General features: G+C 32.7%; 1 long non-coding RNA gene across 1 annotated transcript in view; it reads right to left on the reverse strand.

The window, feature by feature from the left end:
* Positions 1-3,214: 3,214 nt before the first annotated feature.
* The window catches only part of LOC125122198 (uncharacterized), a 92,199-nt gene continuing 71,520 nt past the window's right edge, over positions 3,215-23,893 (reverse strand). The window contains exons 2-3 of the long non-coding RNA XR_007133725.1: positions 9,822-9,947; positions 3,215-3,299 (exon numbers count right to left, since the gene is read on the reverse strand). This is a non-coding gene — a long non-coding RNA (uncharacterized LOC125122198). The remainder of the gene's footprint in view (positions 3,300-9,821; positions 9,948-23,893) is intronic.

Raw genomic sequence — 23,893 nt, forward strand, 5'->3', positions numbered from 1 at the left:
ACCTTGTGACTCTGCATATGTGTGTGTGTGTTTATATATAAATACACTACAAAAAGCATCAAAATTTGTAGGGAAAAAGCTGCCTTTATCCTGGGATTTGAATTCTCTGGATTTTCCTAGTCTCAAAATGTTCATGCTAATTGTCTGACATTGGGTGTCTATATGCTTTGTACCTGCCACATCCTGCTTTCTTGACCCTGGACTTGGTTCTAGAATGAAACTCCATGGGTCAATATCTGTCAGATTATTTTTTTTTTCTGTTTAGACCTCTATTTCTGATCTCTCCTACTCAGCTATGCACTGTTCCTTTATATCTTGCATATTTGTATTAATTTTGCCAGTGGAATGAAGTAAGTGGATCATAGTTCATCACTATGTTGAGTTCTGTATCAATTAGACTGACTTGTCTGAACAAAACTATACTATTCTCTCTTTAAATATGCATTAAACTAATCCGATCACCAGAAACCTAAGCTTGCTTGGCTGCATTCATACTTCACAGATAATAAGAGAAATACAAGAAACATTTTTACTTATGAATTAAAGTATGTAAACTGTTATCCTCCACTGACAAGTGCATGAGTAAGTATACAACAAAGGTTCCATGATGTATCTATGGAAACTCAAACTTAAACAATTTCACTTCCAATGTTACTCTGCTTTTTTAGTAACTTCATTTTTGGTGGTGTGAACACTTTATAACATATGCAAGTCCAAAATGATCATAGGTACTAAGCATTATGTGGAAGCCTGAAGATCAAGGAAAAAAAAATGATATGGGCAAGCAAAATACTTCAAATCTCCTAAAACAATATTTAAAGTTCATACCTAATCATACATAGCCAAGACTTATGTTAGCCTAATGACATTTAATAATATGTAGTTCTTACTTAAAAATACATAGCCAAGGCCTCTCTGATTAAAAAAGTAGGATCTACATAAACAATAATCACAATTTTCAAGAAAATACTGACTAATGAAAAAGAACATTAATTATACTAGTTTGAATAGTGGTGACTCTTTACCATCTGTTTTTATCAGAATTTTAAAACAAATTTTAAAATTATCACGTAGATATAGGCAGCTTGTTACTACTTGTTTTCTTTTCCCATCTATCCTCCACCAACTAGATAATGAGAGTTTTGCCAGTTAGTTCATAGAGAATGAACTGTTCAGCAAAGACAATTTGAGTAAGATGTTCTGTGAGCCTGAGAAACTTTAGAATGGTGTCCTAAAAAAATACTTATTTTCTAGTCTTTTAACTGAATTTCATCTTTTTTACTTTGTTAGGAGACTGGAACTAGCATTAATAATATTCACATCTTATAGAAGAGAAAGAGGAAGAACTAACTGAGTGCAAAATATCAGTATCTTTCATAGGAAAAGAACATAGATCACCCTGACTGAATATTAAGTCTGTACATATCGTCTATTGCTCCATCCATTCTTCTGCTCAGGACACGTGGTTTTAAAACCCAACCTCATAACAGGTTAAAAAATGCAAAATTAAAAAACATAGAAATGTTATAAAAATATGATTTTTAATTTCACCAAATTTTACATATTTTTAGAACATTGAGAATTGATAAAAGGGGATTTTGAAAACTATTTCAGTGACCTACTTCTTCAGTGCAAAGGGAAACAGCAATCTTGTGCATAAATGGCTACTCCTGCCTTCCTAGCATTCTTATGTGTTATAAAGCCCTTTATAATATCTGATACCCAACTGAGTACTTCCTTTTACCATTAACTCCTTAAACCATGAATATTTAACGAAAACAAAGTTTAAACCCCTGACTCTTTTCACAGTTAGTATCTATAATCCTTTTTTCCAGACTAGGTGTTTCTAAATCGTGTTAAATCTTTCATCTTCCTCCTGGTCAATTTCAAGGTTTTTATTGAATCAAATGCACTTTTTTTTATACCAGCTTTCCTTTTGCTTTTAGACATTTCTACTGGCTTAGCAAGAGCTGTTCCAATTAGGTGATTACCCTATATTTGGTATATTGAATTAAGCATTCATTATTTTTAGGCAGTGACCTCTGAGAGAATTATTTATTTATTTATTTATTTATTTATTTATTTATGATTTTCTTTTTCATTAGAGCTAGTTTGTAGTGTTCTGTCAATTTTCTACTGTACAGCATGGTGATATTTTTAATGTACGGGATAATTAAAATGGGTTCTGAAAAATTGAGGCATTTTCTTTTTTGTAGACTTTGAAAAAAGTTTGATTTTTTTAAAATTTTAACAAACATCCCAATAAACCACTTTTAATAACTCTAAAAGAAATGTTAATAAACAAATCTTCGATTAGATAATATATTTTCTTACAGTAGATTACTAGAGGAATATGCTAAAAACAATGTAGTTGACCTCTAAGTGAAATGATTATATAATAGGGTTTTTCTCACCTTAAATAATTTTATTTCCTATGAAGTTTTAAAAGACTGACTTTGTATTTATTCCCCTTAAATTGTAAAATCAAAGAAAAGGTAAAGAGGAGGAACAGTTAACCTCTGGTGACCAAAGGTGCACTTGATCTGTTATTTTGTATTCTATACTCTTCAAAAGAGCAATATAAACAGAATTATTTATGCCCAGCAAAATGTTGCTTAATTACTTATGCACCACTGTTTGCTTGTATTTTAAGCTCTCTCTACCACCCACAGGCAGACGTTAAACAGCTGCTAAAAGCTAGCTTTAGTCTTGCCTGTTTGAAATTAGCATACTTGAGCTTTGAAAAAACTTTGTTACCAATTTACATATGCATAGAGACTGATATTTAGACTCACCATATGATATGTCCCTCAAGAGCTTTTCTTATTGCCTCCATCCTCAGGTCTCAACCTAGAGACTGTAAATCTAGCAGGTGATTAATTCTATACCCTTGAGAAACTAGCAATTAGCACTTGCAACCAGTAAAAAATTGTCATTTCAAAACCCTGTTTACTATGCCCATGTATTTTCTATGAACTCACAGTTAATTCTAAATAGATGTGTATGGCAATAGATCTGCAGACATTTCTGTCTCTTTATGTAAAATATAATATTGCTACCAGCTAATCAACCTATTAAATATATATAATTGACATTCCTCTTTTAATATAAAATAGCAAGATGTAGCAAGCATGGAAACACTATACATGATGTTTTATGTTACTAAACCTTAATCAGTTCATTTCAACATGATGACTTTGTAGGGTTTACCTGTTCTGTGTCAATTCTTATCTCTGATAGCTGAAATTACCGTACTTCCAGATGTTCTTATGCATTATTGAGGTCTTCTGCAGTAGATGCTGGAAAAGGTAAGATAAGGTTTTATTTCTTTGTAGTAGTCACAACACTGAGATCAAAGACAGTAAAGTGCAGTGCTTAGTATTGAAAACTATGATGAACCTAACATTTATTTTCAAGTCGCAAACCTATCATAAAAAACTGCTCATCAATCTTTAGTTAACCATTTTATGTGTAATCTGTGAGTCAAGCAAGTAAATGTTTTGAAAGGTTTAAAAATATATATTTGACCACACAATAAACTAGTGCTAATTATGCATGTGCATAGTATAAGTTTTAAATTGAAAATATATATTGGAGCTCTATCCTGTGAGACAGGTGAAAATAAAAAGACCTATTAAAATTGTTTTATAGAATAACTTGTATGGAACAATGTACTTTGGTCAGATTTAAGAATGTGTTAAAGAATAACTCACACACACATATTTAAAAAAAATAGTTTCTGATAAAATCTGCCAGTGCTATGGAGAATGCTAACTAAAGTGAAAACAGAGTAATTCCATTTTCTAGGATATTTTCAATTCAGTTCAAGGGAAAGAAGACAGGTGGACGTAACTAACATGCATGATGCCCGCAGTGTGTTAACTTACTATAACCAAAACATTTCATTTTGAATTTTATGTTACACGTTTTTATGATTACAAGATTAAAAAAAAAAAAAAAGCCATGTAGAGTAGCTTAATTCCTAACTTCCATGATCTCCAGTTAGCAGGCAGACTTACTTCACAAATGAACATTAAAAATCCAGAAAACACATTCAGGAACAATTTAGTTAACCAGTATTAGAAAACCAAGGGCAGTAGATCCCCTTTATTCAGAAGTGCAAAGTGAGGAGCAAATCCAAAATGATCTTGTAGAAAAGTGGACTTTATTTTTTCCAGATGCACAGTCATTAGTTGGTCAGCTATTAAAAAAAAAAAAAAAAAGCCTGCTAGACTTTTGACTAATTACATCATCGAATCATCATACTGTTAAAATCAGTTGCAGGGCACTTGTACACTACTAAATCCCTGCTTCTAATTACTATTTTAGTCTCTTTTTCCTTGTGACATGTTGGTGATAGATCATTATTTTTTCAGCAATTTGTTCGCATTTATATGCAATATAATTGGATCTGATTAATTATTATGATTAATGACTGCAGAATTTCCTTGCAAAGCTATTAATACTGGTAGTATCAAATGAAAGACATGGACAAATGAAAGCCAATGGATTCCTGTTGCTCGTACTTGCAGTGTCTGGGCTGAAGTAACCCTTTGCTGTTCCCCAGCAAACAGAAAGGGACTGTGAAGGAGAGCTTGTGGAATGGCTATCAAAAGCTCATATGTTTGAAGTGTTTAGAATAATTTTTCGCTGATTTAGGTGCATTGTAAATGAGAAACCTAGCAGTTCTCTGTTCAAAAAGAGCACGTCATGTTATTGATCTAAAGCGGTAAGGAAATGTGCAGCATTCAAAATATGTAGAAAGCTATTAAGAAATAATTGTCTTGAAGGATATTTATAATTTCTCCATTTTCCTCAACAAACATGGTATAAGGCACTTAGTTAACGTCTATTAAATGTCAGATTACAAAATTTCCAAAGGACATATTTATGTAGAGTGTGTTTTGTATTTTAAATTATATTTTGGCTTAGAAGTAGGATATTACATGTAAAAAAAGCAAACAACGACTGAGTAGCTTAGGGGATCGACTTTCCTGTTACCTCTGGGACCTGACTTTAAATCTGGCTTTGAGCAAACTGAAGAAAAATCATTTCAATCTAATGGCAGCAGCAAATAAAAAAATCAGATAATTTGAGTTCCTTGAAGGTGGCAGCAAGCTTTTTGCTTTATGAAGTGTCTGGGATTCTGGGTTTTAAAGGAAAGAATTGGATTTGGAGGATGCATGCCTGATTATAAATTGTAAAATACAAAAGATGTTGAGTATAATTTGCATCTTTCATAAACAATACCAGCCCTGCTCTTGGCATGAGTCTTAACAGGGGGCACAAAGTCTTGAATTCTGCTTAGAAAATAGATTCATCGGTCTCACCCAGAATTGGTAGTGGTGCCTGCATTAACGTCAAGATTCAAATAAATAAATAAATAAATAAATAAGTAAAATATTTTAAAGCTTTTTGGTTAGAAGTGGATGGAGGTATCCAAAAATGTGAATAATTTTTAAAAATGAAACAATGGTGCATAACCAAGCCAATGTGCAAATAAAAGAGATGACTTTGCTTTATAAATCGCTGCAATTTTTCCTTCATGATGCATATTAAATTAAGCTCACCAAAAGGAAAAAGAAAGTAAAGAAATCATTGTGTTCACGTGAAGAGCAAAACAGTTAAATCACACATGACTCTTAGTCCTTTTAGTTTTAGCAGAGAGAATGCCTGTGAAGCTTTCACATGATTATTGATACTGACATGTAAAATTCTTCATTCATATTCATACATTTCAGAAGATATTTGGGTTGGGTCTGTATTTCTTATGGAAATGATTACAACAAATGCAAGAACATCATTAAAAATCTTCTAGCCACTACAAGGATACACAATTTGGCCTATCAGGCTTCTTAGATAAGCCACCAGCACTACCCCACTCCCCTGCCAATGGCTTCATATAAATAATTTATATAAGGATAATGCTAGTTTTTCTTCTGAGAGCAGAAAAACGGGATTAAGGTGAGGATCAACACTGAAGCCGTTTTCATGGGTTACTTGTATGTATAAACTATGTTCGTAGCAATTATTTTAGAAATTAGAGCTGGCCTTCACCCCAGTTGACAGTAGGAGTTGTAGTGAAAGGCAGAAATCCTGCTAAAGGATTTCATTTCTGTTCTTAAGTAAGCATCGCCGCCCAGGAGAGAGAGGGCACTCATACACCTGATAAATAATGTGGGGTGATCACAGTTGCTAAGACAAGAAAAGTAATGAAACAATTAGTAACAGAGCAACTGATGACATTATTAAATACATCGTGTATGAACTGCCATTAAGAAAACTGGTTATGAAGTACACTTTGTCTGGAAATGCAACATAAAGCAAATAAAATCTCTCACCATCCAGGGCATAAATAAGAATAGTCTGGGTACAGGGTGTTTACAATTAGACAGGTAATCTATCTGACTCTAGAAGAGAACTTCTTTAGTTCATATCCTAGCTTGATTTCAGGTAGTCATTGCATTTAATGGAAAAAAATCATAATATGTTAATAACCATACTGCCTTGTAGCAACACACAGCCACTTTTTTGAGAGAAACTTTATACTTGACATTTTTATTGTCATTACCCAGACACAGAGACCAGAGAGTTGTGCTTTATATGTGTGACCAAAGGGATCCCCAAAAGGAGACAACTTTTATTTTAACTAAATAACAGAATGACCAAAATCAATTATTCACATGTTACATTTTAGAGAACCAACTTATTTAACAGTTCTTTATCTAACTATGCAGATAGAGCCAAAAGCAAATCATCTAGCAAACTAGTAGAAAAAGCAACTAAATAACAGAATGACCAAAATCAATTATTCACATGTTACATTTTAGAGAACCAACTTATTTAACAGTTCTTTATCTAACTATGCAGATAGAGCCAAAAGCAAATCATCTAGCAAACTAGTAGAAAAAGCAAGAGTAAATACTAGTGTCCTTGAATCAGTTCTACACCACCAACAGAATCTCTAGAAGCTGCCCCTTGGCACACTCTATTCTAAGCAGCCTGTCCTAATTCAATTCTCATGTCAGAATCTACCCAGACAAGGAAGGCTCTTAGAAAATCTGATCAATCCAAGAGTTAGTAACTCTTCCATCCAAAACTGAATCAAACTACTGTATCAGAGTATAAGCCATCCTTTCTAGGGACACAAAGTCTAGATTCCCCCACATACATCTGTATTATATAGTATAGGACAAAGAATGGCTAAAATATTGGTAGGCGAAGAGGTATAAATTTTGGCTATTCTTCAGTTTATGTGCTCTAACTTCCATTAGCCTTCCCTACCACAAATAAATAATCTAAGGTGATGGGAGATTACTTATTTTTCTCTGAAATCCTCACCTCACCTAGTGAGTGATGGTGCATAATTTTTTAAAATTTTTTACAATAGCACTGTAGAGTCTTCCATTTAGAGTTATTAGACTTTTTAAACACTGTGGAGTTCACATTCACCATTTTGTAGATGAACAAACAATGTTCTAAGAAGTGAGATAGTTTGCCCAATGCCATATAATTAATAAGTGACAAGGTTTGAAAGAAACTGAGATTCCTTGACTCCAAATCTATAGTCTTACTTGCTGACTGATACAAAAATGGAATATAACATTTAGATCTCTATTTTTTTTTTATTCTGACTTTAGTCAGTGTGATTGTCCCAGGAGATTAGTGTTTTTCATCTGAATAACTAATGCTCTGGTTCATATTTAAAGAATATCTTTTGCAACTATTCCCTTAGGAATTGAATTAAGATTGTAAACAACCTAAACATCCACTTATAGATATTTAATTCAATAAATGATGACATATTCATACAATAAAATGCTGTTAGGCCATTTGAAAGAATGAGCTAACTCTTCATGTACTGGCCCAAAAAGATATTCTTAAAAGTTTAAAAAACAAGCAGCAGAGAAATGGAATGATCTCATTTTTAAATTCTATACTTGGTTATATGAGGAAAGGAAGTCTAACATAATGCATACCAAATGTTTACTAGTAGGAATCTATGGGAATAGAACTAGGAGGACTGGGAGTTAGAATTTCACAATATTCTACATATATTTCTGAACTAATTGATTTTATTTCAATAACAAAGATATACTTGCTTTGTAGTTTAAAAAAGGTAAAACTAAAATAATTGCATAAATAAAATCTTAATTTTTGTAGGCTTTTATGAAGATCAATGATATGAGTTTTTTTTTCAAAATTTTATCACATATATGAAGTGCAGACAATTTTTTGAAAGAAAAATATTTAGTAATTGATTTCAGTATCTCATTAAATATTTGCTTTTTCAATATGGATATATGTAATTACATGTGGTCATAAAATAAGGTAGGGAGTATTACATTTTTTATCAAATAAGAAGGTGTTATTCTATTTTGTTTTAATGAATATGGTGCTATTTTTATGCAGGGAAAGGAGAAGAACCAGCTGAGGGGGTTTTTGGTTGGGGGGGTGGGTTTTATTTAATTTTTTAAATATCATTTCCAAGGATGTTGGTGCACATTTCTTAGTAGAAAGATTCAAAAGACAAAGCAGTGTAGTTGTTTGGCAATTGTCAATGCCTCTCCTATGTGATTCCAACAAACAATATTTCAGTTCCTCAACTTTCCACAAATACAGCATATTCTTGAAATAAAACAATGCAACTTCATGTGGATTGTGTAAAATCATATTTGTTAGGAATTTAGAACTCTTCAAAAGAAGACATCCTATAAATATTACATTTGAAGAACCCCAGAATCGTCTATTTAATGTGCAAAAAAAACAGAGTTTATCAGAACATCAATTTGTGAACTCCCTTCTCATCCAAACATCTGATTTAGCTAAGATTTTGGGGAAATGTTAATATAGCTCATATTACTTTTTCTAAAATTTCTATTGAACAACAGACAAGATTCTCAACATTGCATTTCAGAACACATATTACATTTTTAAAACATAAACATTTCTGAAGTAAAATCTATACCTGTAAATTATAAAAAAACTACTTATGAGAGACGTTTTCTATGTGACAAATACATCAGTTCTTTCCTAGATTCTGAGAAGTAAATACAGGTGCTTTTATACATTTTAGAAAAAAAGTGCAACAATTTTAAATTTAACAAGTGCATATTAGCAACACATTTCTGCTTGAGTATTCAGGTTTTATATAAGAACTATTTAATGGAAAGGACAGCTTCATTTTATTTCAGATGAAACAAAATGTACGGAAAGGTTCAGTTGCTCACCCAAATAATAAAGCAATAAATAGAAAATCAAGTCAAAAATCAAAGAACAGCCGATGCTTTGCTATTCTCCAATAATCTTTTACATTAATATACCATTTACATATTTTCATATTTTAAAGTACAGCATCTTAGATAAACACCTAACAGGAGGGGCACACGTTTTCTGATCAAGTTTTTCCCAACAAAATATTTCATAGAATTTGTTGTGCTAAATATAGCTGTTCTTTTCATATATTGATGATGGTATACTACAAAAATATCAACAAGATAAGCAGCAATATTAACAGCCAGTAATGTGTTGCTACATATTCTGGTTTCTCAATTTTTTTTAATACCTGAAGTAAACATATACAGAGTGGCAAATAAGCATTAGAAATTGAAGTTTATAGATCAAATACATAGAATTAAAGAATCTGAGCTTCAAAGAAGGTCAAGAGGCACACTACTGTAACAGACCCACAACCATAACTATGTGGAAAATCACACATTAAGATGTGATAAATGCAATACACTAACGATCATCTCTAGTGTTATTACAGCTTTGCAAGTATACTGCTTGTATTTATAGTCAGGAAAATAACAGTAATTTACCATTTTACTGCACCTAGTTGCTCTGGATTCCAGTTCTATTGCTGTAGAAGTACTTCTTAAAGCTGTTTTACAATAACAGGAAGGTTCTTCATCTTGTGTTGTTGAGCTGAGACACTCACATATGTTCTGTTAGATTAAAAACAGCAAAGGTCAGTTTATTCACTAGTACCAGGAAGCATCATTGCAAAGAAATCAGAAAACCAGAAAGAAGATTAAGTGAAAGAAAATGTAAAACACAGAGGTTGGGGAGGTTGAGAGTAAGATGAAATGGTTAATAATACCTAGCTTAAAAAGAAGGAAAATATTTTAAAAATGGAAGGCTCAGGAGTGAGAATTGTATGATAATACAGTAAGGAACAATACAATTTGCTCCTGCAATTGGCAATACTTGTCAAATTAAATCATACAGTTTGTGATCATATAGTTTTTTCAAAGATGTGCATGAAATCCATATAATCAGAGGATGAGAATTTCTCAAACCTGTCCCTGCTTTTCTGGTAAATGATTTGCCTATTTACTAAACAAAGAACTTGGTTACTCTGATATGAATTCACAGCAAAAATGTCCCCAAAGTTAATGGAAGATTAGCTAGGTACAAAGAAATGCCTGCTAATTTTTAAAGAAGAATTAATGAATTAAGAATAAATGCTGATTTCCAGCGAAGCAGACCCTAAGCCTAGATATACATATATATATATATATATATATATACACATATATATATATGTGTATATATATATATATGGGAAAAAAGTCTATAACTAAGAGTCATTGGTGAAATGATGATCAGAAATGCACTTGATAAGGCCATGCTGTAATCTTTCATGATTGCTCTGTCATCTTTGTGCCAAACTGTTCTTGTGCAGAGACCCTAAACATATGTATCAATTTGTTAGAGCTTCCATCATAAAGTACCACAGACCGGGTGGCTTAAACAACTGAAATGTATTTTCACAGTCATAAAGGCTGGAAGTCCAAGATCAAGGTGTTGGTAGGTTTAGTTTCTCTTGCAGCCTCTGTCCCTTGCTTCCAGATGGGCGCCTTCTCCATGTCCTCAGATGGTCTTTTCTCTGTGAGCATACATCCCTGGGGTCTCTTTGTGTGACCACTTTCCTCTTCTTTTGAGGATATAAGTCAGTTTGAATTAGGGCCCTCCCTAATGGCTTTCATTGTAATGTAATCATGCTTGAAAGGTCCCATCTCCAGATAAAGTCACATTCTGAGGAAATGGATGTTAAGTTTTCAATATATGAATTTTAAAGGGATACAATTCAGCCCATTAACAGCATCATTTGTAGTCTATCCTAAACATTCCATTGTAATCTATGACAATATGTTAACTTGCAGAAAATACTGTTCCATCTCTCTGCATGTAACATGTATGTATTGCACTAGATTGATGTTTTTTTCAGTCATGCCCCTCAGAGCACACCCATTCCATATTCAGTACTCAATGGCAGACAGGAAGATGTTTAACCATGGCTTTCTGGACAAGAAAAGAAAGTCCTGATTTGTGGCCTTTGCCAGTTACCCCGATATAAATACTCCCACCATGACCAATTACAAGCTACGAATGTAATGTCACTAAATGCAAGTTGGGAAGTGTAACATACCAGTCAGGTACATCACTGGCTTCGGGGTTAAAAACATACTTTTTCTTTTTTAGGCCTGCACCTGCAGGATATGAAAGTTCCCAGGCTGGGGGTCAAATCAGAGCTGCAGCTACTAGCCTGTACCACAGCCACAGCAACACCTGATCTGAGCCATATCTGCAACCCATGTCACAGCTTGTGGCAACACCAGATCCTTAACACACTGAGCAAGGCCAGGGGTCAAAACCGCATCCTCATGGATACCATTTGGGTTCTTAACCTTCTGAGCCACAATGGGAACTCTTTGTTTATTATTCCTGATATTCATATTTAAGTGGTTAGATTGACACCACAAAAAAAAAAAAAAAAAGGTAAGGAGTTCCCGTCATGGTGCAGTGGTTAACGAATCAGACTAGGAACCATGAGGTTGCGGGTTCGGTCCCTGCCCTTGCTCAGTGGGTTAATGATCCGGCGTAGCCGTGAGCTGTGGTGTAGGTTGCAGACGCGGCTAGGATCCTGCGTTGCTGTGGCTCTGGCGTAGGCCGGTGGCTACAGCTCCGATTCAACCCCTAGCCTGGGAACCTCCATATGCCGCGGAGCGGCCCAAGAAATAGCAAAAAGACAAAAAAAAAAAAGGTAAAACATATCTAATTACCTAGTCTAAGATTTTCTAATGCGATAAAAATGTTACTTTTGATTTTAGTGTATTGTTTCCATTTTATTTTTAATTGACTCTAAAAATCTTTTTTAAAAAATTAGAATATTGTTTTTTATTGACTTCTTGATTTGAGTAGAGATGTGTGATACTTGAAACTCTCCTTTAAATATTTCTCCAGATATTTGATGCAGCCTTTATCCACAGGATGCCAAATTGATCAATGTCCCAAAATAAATCTGCATATTTATTAGTATTTAATCCATATATTTATTAGTATTTAATTTCTGTAAAGTTGTGATAGTCACTTGTCAGAGGCTGTTCAGGTTTTTTTTTTTTGTCTTTTTGCCTTTTCTAGGGCTGCTCCCCCAGCATATGGAGGTTCCCAGGCTAAGGATCTAATCGGAGCTGTAGCTGCTCTGGCCTACGCCAGAGCCACAGCAACGGGGGATCTGAGCCGTGTCTGCGACCTACACCACAGCTCACCACAACACCGGATTCTTAACCCACTGAGTAAGGCCAGGGATCGAACCTGCAACCTCATGGTTCCTAGTCAGATTTGTTAACCACTGAGCCATGACCGGAACTCCATGTTCAGGTTTTTTTAAAGCATAGCTTTTGGCGGGAGGTAGGGGGAGTTTTTGCTATTTTTCCTGTGGCAAGAACACCATAAGATTAAATTTATCATCTTAACCATTTAAGTGAATGGTTCAGCAGTGTTAAGTATACTCACATACGTATACAACAGATTTCTAGAACTTTTTCAACTTACAAAACTAAAAGTCTATACCTACTATACATGCATTTAATGTGAAACAACTTTGAGAAGAGTGAGGCAACTATTGAATGAATTTCTTCTAATTTAATGGTCTTTCTCCTATGTTCCTACTCTGAAATATTTTCATTAAAGCAACAATTGTTTTGGTCATCAAATGTGTTTGCGTTTCTATCTTTTTACTAATACTCAGAGAAAATATCACATTTTTGTCTTTATATCTGTAATATATAGAACTTGTATTTTGTCTTTATTCTGTAATACCTAGAAGTTATTTTACATATTACAAATACTAGTGGATTGAAAAATTATTAACCAATATAAAAATTAATAATTAGTATTGAGAAGAATGAGTCATTATTAATAATAAATATTATATAGCGTGCTGCTTTCAGGAAAAATAAAGGATTAAAACAATTGGTTTTTAACTAAGAGAATTTTCTGACTGGAAGACTCTATATATTAGCATGTGTTATTTTTAACTTTTGAAGTCATTTTTAGCAAATCTTTCCTAAGGAAATTCTTAGAAACAAGTAAATAGTTTATGACTTTATTTAGCTCAGGAAAATGTTTTAATGAAGAAAGACTACTGGATAATTTCAAGAAAACATGGAATGACTGATGAAAAAATTTAATTTTATTAGAGAATAATTTGAATTATTAGATGTAATAATTTTTGAATAATCACAAAAAATGACTGTAATATTTGTAATAATTTGCTTTTTCTAATTTTATCACTGTTAATGTTTGAAAATATTATAGCTATTAGCCATTATGATATTTCCTTGCTTCAGCAATATTCTATCTTGAAGTGTCAAAATACATAACAACGTAAATCAGAAATCCTATGTAACAATTTAGTCTCAAAAATCAGCCCCCCTCATACAGCTCTCAAATGTATGCAATAAATCATGTATATTAACAGCAATCTTCTGGTCTCTAAGTCTTACCGACTTCAAAGTAAAAATACAGAAAAACGACTATAGAGATAACACACACCTACATTCACCTACATTAAAACAAGGAAGTCATATAAAGGACATTGAGTAGCTACTATGTCCTATAACTTAATTGACCAAATCTAACTAGTTCACTCTAAAATCACTCAATCATCACCCCAATCAATTATCTAAATATTGTATAATTTTATTTTTCTTTAGTTTTTAGGGTGAAAAGTACATCTGCTAAGGAAAAACTACATTAAAAATGTAGCTGGGTGAGCCTATTGTATATCTAGAAATGTAAAGAGCAAATGTTTGAAATCCCCATAGTCACACAATATATCCCCAACCACAGGATCCCAGGAAAAGCAAACAAACATAGCAATATCAAAAAACTATGCAAAAGAATCTTTTGTTCTAAGAAGTAGCAAGTTTCCATAGTTTTAAATTTGTTATCCTCCTTCAGATATATTACATGTTAATCAACTTTTATGTATTTATATAATTTTCTCATGGTCTCATCAAATGTACAAAGAATGTCTGTGGAAAACTTGACCTGAAATGGCCAAATAGGGTTAAAAAATAAAATTGAAGATAAAACTGACATTTTACACGGCATCAAAAGGTCGTACCTCGCCAAAATATATGTAAAGAAGTCTTTATTTCTTCCTTTTTTGAAAAGACACACTGTGAGACTATATCAATCAATGAGAGGACATATTTCTTTAGGGAAAAAAAAGCAGAGAAGTGTATAATTTAAAACTTGGAAATTAAGTGGGATTCCATTAATAGCGTAGAGAAAAATAAAACCTATGAAACCTAGAGTTGAACTGACCCAAAGGAGGAGGCCATTAAACATCATGGCAGTAGCATAATAAAGGAATTAGGATGTATGATTTAATAGAAATTGCTTACCAGGTCTAATTGTATTCCATGTAAATGTTCGGTCGGCTTAAAGGTCACCCAACACTTAGGAATAAGAAAATGCCTAGCAACCTGTGGGAAACCTAAGAAAATCCACAACATCACCCTTTTTAAAACAACAGTATGCAAGAATTGTAACTTACAAGTAGTGAAATGAGTGCTACTCTCCTAAAATATTCTACCTTCCTTTGGTGTGACTTTTTACAAAATACCGGTGCATTATTTCAGTTCCCTTAAAGTAGTTTTTCTTCCTCATATGATTATAAATTTAGGAAAAAAGTTTGATACTTAAGCATATACATCTCAAATCTAATAAATGAGTGTGTGTGAGGAGGTAGAAGAGCTCCTTTATCTTTAAGCCAAAGTTTGAAGTTTTCTTTTGTTCATATTTTTTCCAAGTGGGTTCCCTTATAATGAAGGCAAATTCTGTAAATAAGAGATCAGTGAAGATGTCAGTTTTAAAATGTAATTTAAAAGGTCCTAGAAGGAAAGGCAAGAGTGAGGTTTATAATCTGTTAGTGCCTTGCATTGTATTAGCAAAATACCATACCATCAATCTCCTTTCTTTTTCTGTGTCTGACTCTGCCACCTTCTTGGCTTGCACACCCGGAGGAGCATAATTATAGGCATGTAACATATGCATTGTGACTCTGAAGGTATGGAATTTAAATTACTTCAGTACATAAATCACCCTTAGCCTATAAGTCCACATTACTGTGCAAATGAGGAAAACCTAGTGCTTGTTTACCATACTTTGGAAAACTTAAAAAAAAAATAGAAAACCTGTACATTCCATAATTATTGGATTTGTAAAAAACAGTTTGATCAGATGAAATGGGCATTTAGTTTGTTCAAAGCTACCTTCCATAATCCATTACACAGCATAAATTTCACATAATTGCTCACATAGCAACTTATAAATATACCCATACATTTTCCTTCACTTTAGCATTAAAGAAAAAAAAGTGATTAAAGATGTAACATACAAATCTCTTTCACTTACAGTTTTTCATTTGAGTTAAAAACCTCAGACTATAATTAACCCAATAAGCATGAAACAAATATACATATCTGATACTACTTCCCTCCTCTTTTCCAAATGATTCATGATAAGAGGCAAAAAGTTGGGGTGACTGGCAAATACTACAAATTCAATAACACATATATATATTATAGCATCTTTCCAAAACCTGAGGTAGACATACATTATATTCCAAAAACCAAACACAGAAGCCAAAACCTTAATCCTGCCCTAAATTATGATATGGGAAGATTGCAGAACATCATTTTGGCTTTAATTATTATCTTCTGAAAAGTAGTACAATGTTCTCTGGGGCATGAACAACTAAGGAATATTAGAGTTCAGTGAGAGCTTTTGTTTATTTTCTTCTACCAATTTAGGGGAGAAAAATGTATAAGAGTTCTAAGAGAAAACAACCAAAACCAATTAATATATATGTAGTTGTTTTTCATACAGTTCTGAGGGAACCAGTCTCAGTCATTCTTTAGATACTAGATCCTAAAGCATGTTTATTTTGAATCTCAAAATGACTGTGGAAATACCAAGTAGCTCATGCTAAAATGAATTCCTCTATGAAATTCATCTTACACTTGAGAATAATGCCCTTCCCCCTACCCCAAAAGTGTCAGTTCTCCTGATTAAAATGTGAATTCTTCTTCTATAAAATTCTCCCAAAGATTTATAAATTTATATATTAAAAAATTTCTACATATTTCTCAAAAACTAAGATAAACATGTAACAAAAGTAGGCAGTTCCCACTGTGGCTCAGTGGTAATGATCCCGACTAGTATCCATGAGATGGGTTCAATCACTGGCCTCGCTCAGTGGGTTAAGGATCTGGTGTTGCTGTGAGCTGTGGTACAGGTGGCAGATGTGGCTCGGATCCCATGTTGCTGTGGCTGTGGCATAGGCAGTTGCAGCTCCCAATCATATGGGAACTTCCATATGATGCACCTATAGCCTTAAAAAGCAATGACAACAAAGTAATAAAAGTAAAAAAATAATAAAAGATCAAGACCATATAGAGTAACTCTGAACAATGGAAATATAATAAATGTCACATGGGTAATTTTATTTTTGGGGGGGTAATTTTAAATTTTCTAGTAACCGCATTCAAAAAGTAAATAGTCATATTAAAAAAGTAAATACTTTTATAGGTGTAATCTAAAAAATACAAAAAATAAAAATAAAAAACACATACAAAAAAAGTAAATATTTTATCTAGCCCAATATATGTAAAATACTACCATTTGATCATATAATGTATGATTTGGACACTAAATTTTCATTGGAAATTCTTGATTTTTATTTACATTTCATACAATTCACAGTTGGAAAGGTAGATTCACACGCTCAAATTTTCCAAACATACTCAAACCTTTTCCAATAACAAATTTAAATATGTTTTAAAATTAGATTAATTAAAAATAAAGAAAAACTTATTTCTATAGTCAGATTAGCATATTTCAATTGTTCCATATGCACAAATGGCTAGTGCCTGCCATAATAGACACTGAAACGATAAGGATAATGAAAACCTTAGTAAGAAACATTATTTTATTATCTAATTAAATATCTAATACTGCTATCCTATCAATTTCTGTCATATTTCAAAGAAAGTACACCATTGTTTGTTAGTTAGCTAAACTGCTATATATGTAAATTCCATAAAAACTATTCACATTTTAAGTCTCCAGTTGGAAGAAACAGCATTTTCTTTTCTTTTCTATTTTGATTTTTTGTTTGCTTGTTTGTTTGTTTTTCACTATGCCCACTGCATGTGGAATTTCCCAGGCCAGGGATCGAACCTGTGCCACATCAGTGACCCAAGCCACAGCAGTGACAGTGCCAATCCTTAACCCACTGCCCCACAAGAGAACTTAAGAAGCAGTATTTTCTACTCTATATTTAGCTGAATGCATTTTAAACTTCGTGAAAGTATTTCATAGGATTGCCATTGAAAACTCCTGAGTCAGTGTCTTAGATGGAAATAGGAGGGATTTTTAGGATGTCTTATACCATCTTCCAACTACTTAAGTTCAAGGCTCAATATTTCTTTGGTTGAAAGTCTGTTTTTAATTCAATAAACTTGGCCAAGATCATGTTTACTACCATATTATGATGCCAAATAATGAACTAGTTTAATTGACTGTGAATATCACATTCTTCATATTTCCTGCTGTCAGCTGGGGATTTTTCTCAGCTCCTAAGAGCTTCCTTAAATTCTTGCTACATGGCCCTCTTTCAGGTAAGCAGCTTGTTTTTTCAAGGCCAGCAGGAGAACCACGCCCAGTCTATTAACATAGAATATTTTATAAGTTATATAATATATTGTTCATATAATGTAACCTCATAAAGGGAGTAACTGTCCCATCATACTCATAATTTCCTCCAACACTGGATTCAGGGGTAGCTTTATATACAATGTGGACACCAGGGGCAGGAAACTTGAGAGCTATCTTAGAAATTTGCCTACCCAAAATAGGTATACTAAACAAATGGAAAAAATTAGGGGCTATTAATATTAATTTGACACAAGTTAAAATTCAAGAAAAATATAGGATCCATCTATGTGGAAAATTCTATCAGTAAAAATTGCAATCTATGAAGAATATCAAATAGTCTTGATAGTTTATGCACTAAAAATTATAGAACTAAAAAATGTAAGGAAAAAACATTATTAGAAATAAAATAAATTCATAAACCTCTCAACATGGCTTAAATGGTTCCCATAATTTGACAGAAAAGGTTAGAACATAAAGGAGATAGAAGATTTAAATAGGTAGTGAATTTGGCAACTACACACTATTTTGCATTATAATTCCAATTTAAGTAGACTTGCATTTCACAGTTAAAAAAATTAAGTTCACTTTTTCAAATATTCAAGGAATATGAACAAAATCAACCATAAAATGTCAAATTATTCCAAAAATTAAAATATTGCAAGCAACATACTCTAAAAATAAATGCCAAATAGCAAACATAAGTTCATAAAAATATAAAAAGTAGGAAGATAAAAGTAATAAATATTAAAGCAGAAATTTAAGGATACGGATCTTACCCCTTCCTTACACACACAAATAATAATATCAATCAACCAAACTAGAGGCTGTATTTAACAAGGATATTTGCCTAAAGTTTTCTTTCTTGTAGTATTTTTATGGGACTTGACATCAGGGTAATGTTGGCTTGTAAAATGAGTTTGATAGTATTCTCTCCTTCAAACTTTTGGAAGCATTTGAGAAGGATTGGTGTTAATTCTTTAAATGTTCAGTTGAACTCACCAGTGAAACCATCTGGTTCTGGACATTTCTTTGTTATGAATTTTTTGATTTCTTATTCAAATTCAATTTCCTTATTATTGGCCTGTTCAAGTTGTCTTTTTCTTTATGACTCAGTTTTGGGAGGTTTTATGTTTCTAGGAATTTATCTACTTCTCTTTTTTTTTGTCTTTTTTCGCTATTTCTTGGGCCGCTCCCGCAGCACATGGAGGTTCCCAGGCTAGGGGTCCAATCGGAGCTGTAGCCGCCAGCCTATGCCAGAGCCACAGCAACGCTGGATCCAAGCCGCGTCTGCAACCTACACCACAGCTCACGGCAAGCCGGATCGTTAACCCACTGAGCCAGGGCAGGGACCGAACCCGCAACCTCATGGTTCCTAGTCGGATTCGTTAACCACTGACTGCGCCACGACGGGAACTCCCTACTTCTACTTTGTCCAATTTGTAAGAGAGTAGACCTTAAAAGTTCTCCCCCCACACACACACAATTTGTGTGAGGTGCTGGATGTATTAACTAACCTTATTGTGGTAATCATTTTGTAATATATATATATATACATATCAAATCATTACTTTGTACTCCTTCAAATGACACACTGTTTAATGCCATTTATATCAGTAAAGATGTGAAAATATTTTTTAAAAACCAGAAGCCGGTGTTAGTAAAGCAAATAAAATAAACAACAGAAATTAAAGTTCAGCATACTAAATACTGAATGTTATGAATGAAAAAGGACACATCACAGATGCCAGAGAATTTCAAAAGTTAAAAAGATAATTTTGTTAACTATTAAAATCTAAGTGAAAGAGGCCCTATTTTCTAGAAAATTTTAAGCAACAAAATTGACATGAGTAATGATAGAAATCTGAGTAAAAAGTAAAGATAAAAGAAGTAGAAATGATTGTCAATTATCTAAATTAAAAATTCATTATGCATAGAAGAGCATCAGAGAAGAGTTTTATAAAATTTTCAAAGAACAAAAAATACTTTGGTTTTATAATCAATCCTAACACATTCTTTCCCCATTACTAATATCAGATGAAAAACTCTAGTTCTCAACCTTAAACCCTCATCAAATTCTGCAGTTTACTTATCTTTCTGTTCATCAACACATAGTTCTCTACCCAATTAATATACTTGCATTTAGGCATCTCTTTCTCATCTCACTCGTTTTCTGATACAATTTTTTTTATTTTGCTTATGTATTTTCTTAATTTTTTAAATTGAGGTAAAATATACATACAATTACTCAGTAATTTTAAGTGCATAGTTTAAGGAGTATTGACAAAGGTATAGATTTCTATAATTATTACCATAATCATAGCATAAAACATGTCCAGCTTCCCAATTAATTCTTTCATGCGCTTTGGAGTCAATCTCTTTCCCCAACCCTGGTCACTATTAACCACTGCTCCACAATTTTGTCACTACAATTATTTCTTTTCTGGAATTTCATGTGACTAGAATCAGGCAGTATGTAGTCTTGGGTGTTTACCATTTTTATTTAGCATAATCCTTGTGAGAATTATTTCTGTTCTATGAATGTATATATTGCTCTTTATACTGCTGAATAGAATACCATAATTAGTTTATTTTTTCTTCAGCTGGCACATATTTGGGTTATTACCAGTTCTGGGCTCTCCTTAACAAACTGCAATGAACAATTCCATGCACATCTTTTTGTGAAAAGCATTTCATTCTCTTGGATAAACATCAGGGAGTGGGAGTACTGGGTGCTATGCTAAGTGTATATTTAATTTATAAGAGATTTACTACTTTCCAAAGTATTGTTATTAGTTTGCATTCCCATCAGCTATAATGAAATTTTCAGTTGTTATATATCCTCACCGTTTCTTGGTATTGTCACTTTATTTTTTAGTTTTAGCCATTTTAGTATGTAATGATAAATCGTTTTGGTTTAATTTGAATTTCCCCAATGAGAATAGATGTTAAGAAGCATTTGAGGTGATTTTTTTAATAAATTTTATATCTTCTTTAGTGAATTATGGGTTCAAATATTTATATAAATTTTTAACAGGGTTGTTTATCATGTCAATGTATTGTAAAAAATTCTTTGTATATTCTGGGTACAAGAATTTCACTAGGTATATGTTTTGAAGCTATTTTCTCCTAGTTGCTTGCATTTTCATTTTTCTTAATATCTTTTGAAAAGCAAGAGTTTCTAATTTTAAAAGTTTCTACTTATTTTTTCATTTCACGGTTCATGGTTTTGGTGTCTTTTAAAATAAATCTTTGCCTAATCCAATACCACAAAGATTTCTATGTTTTCTTTTAGAATTTTTCAATCTATGATCTATTTTGAATTAATTTTTATGGGTGGCATGAGAGGTACGCATTTGTAGGGAACATAGTTATCCAATTGTTACTGCAGTATAAATATGTTCTTTGCCCACTGAATTTCCTCCACTTTATTTTTTTATTTTTTTATTTTTTGGTCTTTTTGCTATTTCTTGGGCCACTCCAGCGGCATATGGAGGTTCCCAGGCTGGGGGTCTAATCGGAGCTGTAGCTGCCAGCCTACACCAGAGCCACAGCAACTCGGGATCTGAGCCACGTCTGCAACCTACACTGCAGCTCACGGCAACGCCGGATTGTTAACCCACCGAGCAAGGGCAGGGACCGAACCCACAACCTCATGGTTCCTAGTCGGATTCATTAACCACTGCGCCACGATGGGAACTCCAATTTCCTCCACTTTATTGTCAAAATCAACATATGAGTTGGTCTGATTTGGACCCTATTCTGTTTCATTGATCTCTTTGTATATTCTTATCTCAATCCCACCCTGTCAAAGTCTTAAAATCAGGAATCTAAGTCTTCTATTTTATTTTCTAATTTTTTAGAATTCTTTTTTCCTGTTTTAGTATCTCAGCATTTCCATATAAATTGACAATTTCTACCAAAAATTTTCCAAGAATTTTTATTTGATTACATAGAATCTACTGGGCAATTTGTAGTTAACTGACGTCTTAAAATATTGAGTCTTCTAATCAATAAATATGATATATCTTTTCTGTTGGATTTTATTTTAATTAAAGTATAGTTGATTTACAATGTTGTGCCAATTTCTGCTCTATAGCAAAGTGACCCAGTCATACATATACATCCCTTTCTTACATTATCTTCCATCATGGTCTATCCCAAGAGACTAGATATAGTTCCCTGTGCCATACAGTATGACCTTGTTGCTTATCCATTCTAAATGCAATACTTTTCATCTGTTAAACCCAAACTCCTCATCCATCCCACTCCTTCCACCCTCCTCCTTGGCCACCAAAAATCTGTTCTCTATGACTGTGAGTCAGTTTCTGCTTTGTAGATAGGTTCATTTGTGCCACATTTTAGATTTCACATATAAGTGATACCATGTGGTATTTGTCTTTCTTTTCCAAACTTACTTCCCTTAGTATAAAAATTTCTAGTTCCATCCCTGTTGCTGTAAATGGCATTACCTTGTTCTCTTTAAAGGCTAAATAGTACAGAATTCCACTGTGTATATATACAACATCTTAATCCACTCATCTGTCGATGGACATTTAGGTTGCTTCCATGGCTTAGCTATTGTGAATAGTGCTGCTATGAGCATAGGGGTGCATGTATCTTTTTGAATTATAGTTTTGTCTGGATATATGCTGAGTGGGATTGCTTGATCATATGGTACTTCTATATTTAGTTTTCTGAGGACTTCCATACTGTTTTCCGTACTGGTTGTACCAATGGTATATCTTTCTAATTGTTTAGGTATTCTTTAACTTTTTAGCTGTGTTTTATCATTTTCAAAGTATAAGTTGTTAATGTGTTTTCTGATATTTATCCGTATTTCCTATTTTTCATGTTAGGATGAGTTTTTCATTTTCTACTTTCCCATTCCTAGTACTTAGAAAAACAATTGATTTTTTTTTTTTATACTGGATGTGTTCTTTTTCATCTAGGTCATATGATTATTGGGAAAAAACTGTTCATAATATTTTCTTATTTTCCTTTTAACTAAAAGATCTATAGTGGTATCCCTTTTTTCAATGCTGATTTAGGTAATTTGTGATGCCTAATTTTTCCTTATCAGTTTGGCTACAGCTATATGAATTTTATTATTTTTTATTATTTTATTGATTTTTTTCTAATGTTTAGTTTTCTATTTCAATGATTTCTGCTATCATCTTTATTGTGTTTTTTTTTATTTTTTGTTTAGTTTACTTTTCCTTTTCTAGTTGCTTAAGGATAAGCTTAGCTCATTGATTTAAGATATTTCTTGTTTCCTTTTCTGGAAGTCTATTTTGTCTGTTATTAATGTAATCACTATCACTTATGCTTATTATGCTTCTTGTTTGCTTTGAGTATCCATTTCTAGCCTTTTACTTTTGGCCTATTTGTGTCTTAGTATTTAAAGAGCATCTTATGTAGATTACATATAATTTGCTCTTGCTTTTTTATAGACTGACAATTTTTTTATTGAAGCCTTTAGCCATTTACATTTACTATATAATTATAGATATAATTATATTTATGTCTATCATTGTACTGTATATTTTTGTTCTTCTATTCCTTCACTTCTGCCTTTATATTAATCAAATATTTTATAATATTCCATCCTAAGAACATTACTGATTTTTAGCTCTCTCCTTCTGTAGTTATTTTAACGATATCTCTAAGAATAGGAGTATGTTTCTTAAGCTTATATCAATCTACCTATAATCAATAGTAAATTAGTAAAATAGTAAATTACTTCAGGAAAAATACAAGATGACATGCAAAAGTTTATTTCCATTTGTTCTCTCAATTTTAGTGACATGGTTGTCTACAACATAAAAAAATTGATAGATGATATATACATAATATGTAGGTAAAATAGACTCAATAAGTG

The sequence above is a fragment of the Phacochoerus africanus genome, chromosome 3 (genome assembly GCF_016906955.1).
Source record: "Phacochoerus africanus isolate WHEZ1 chromosome 3, ROS_Pafr_v1, whole genome shotgun sequence".
NCBI classification, from domain to species: Eukaryota; Metazoa; Chordata; class Mammalia; order Artiodactyla; family Suidae; genus Phacochoerus; species Phacochoerus africanus.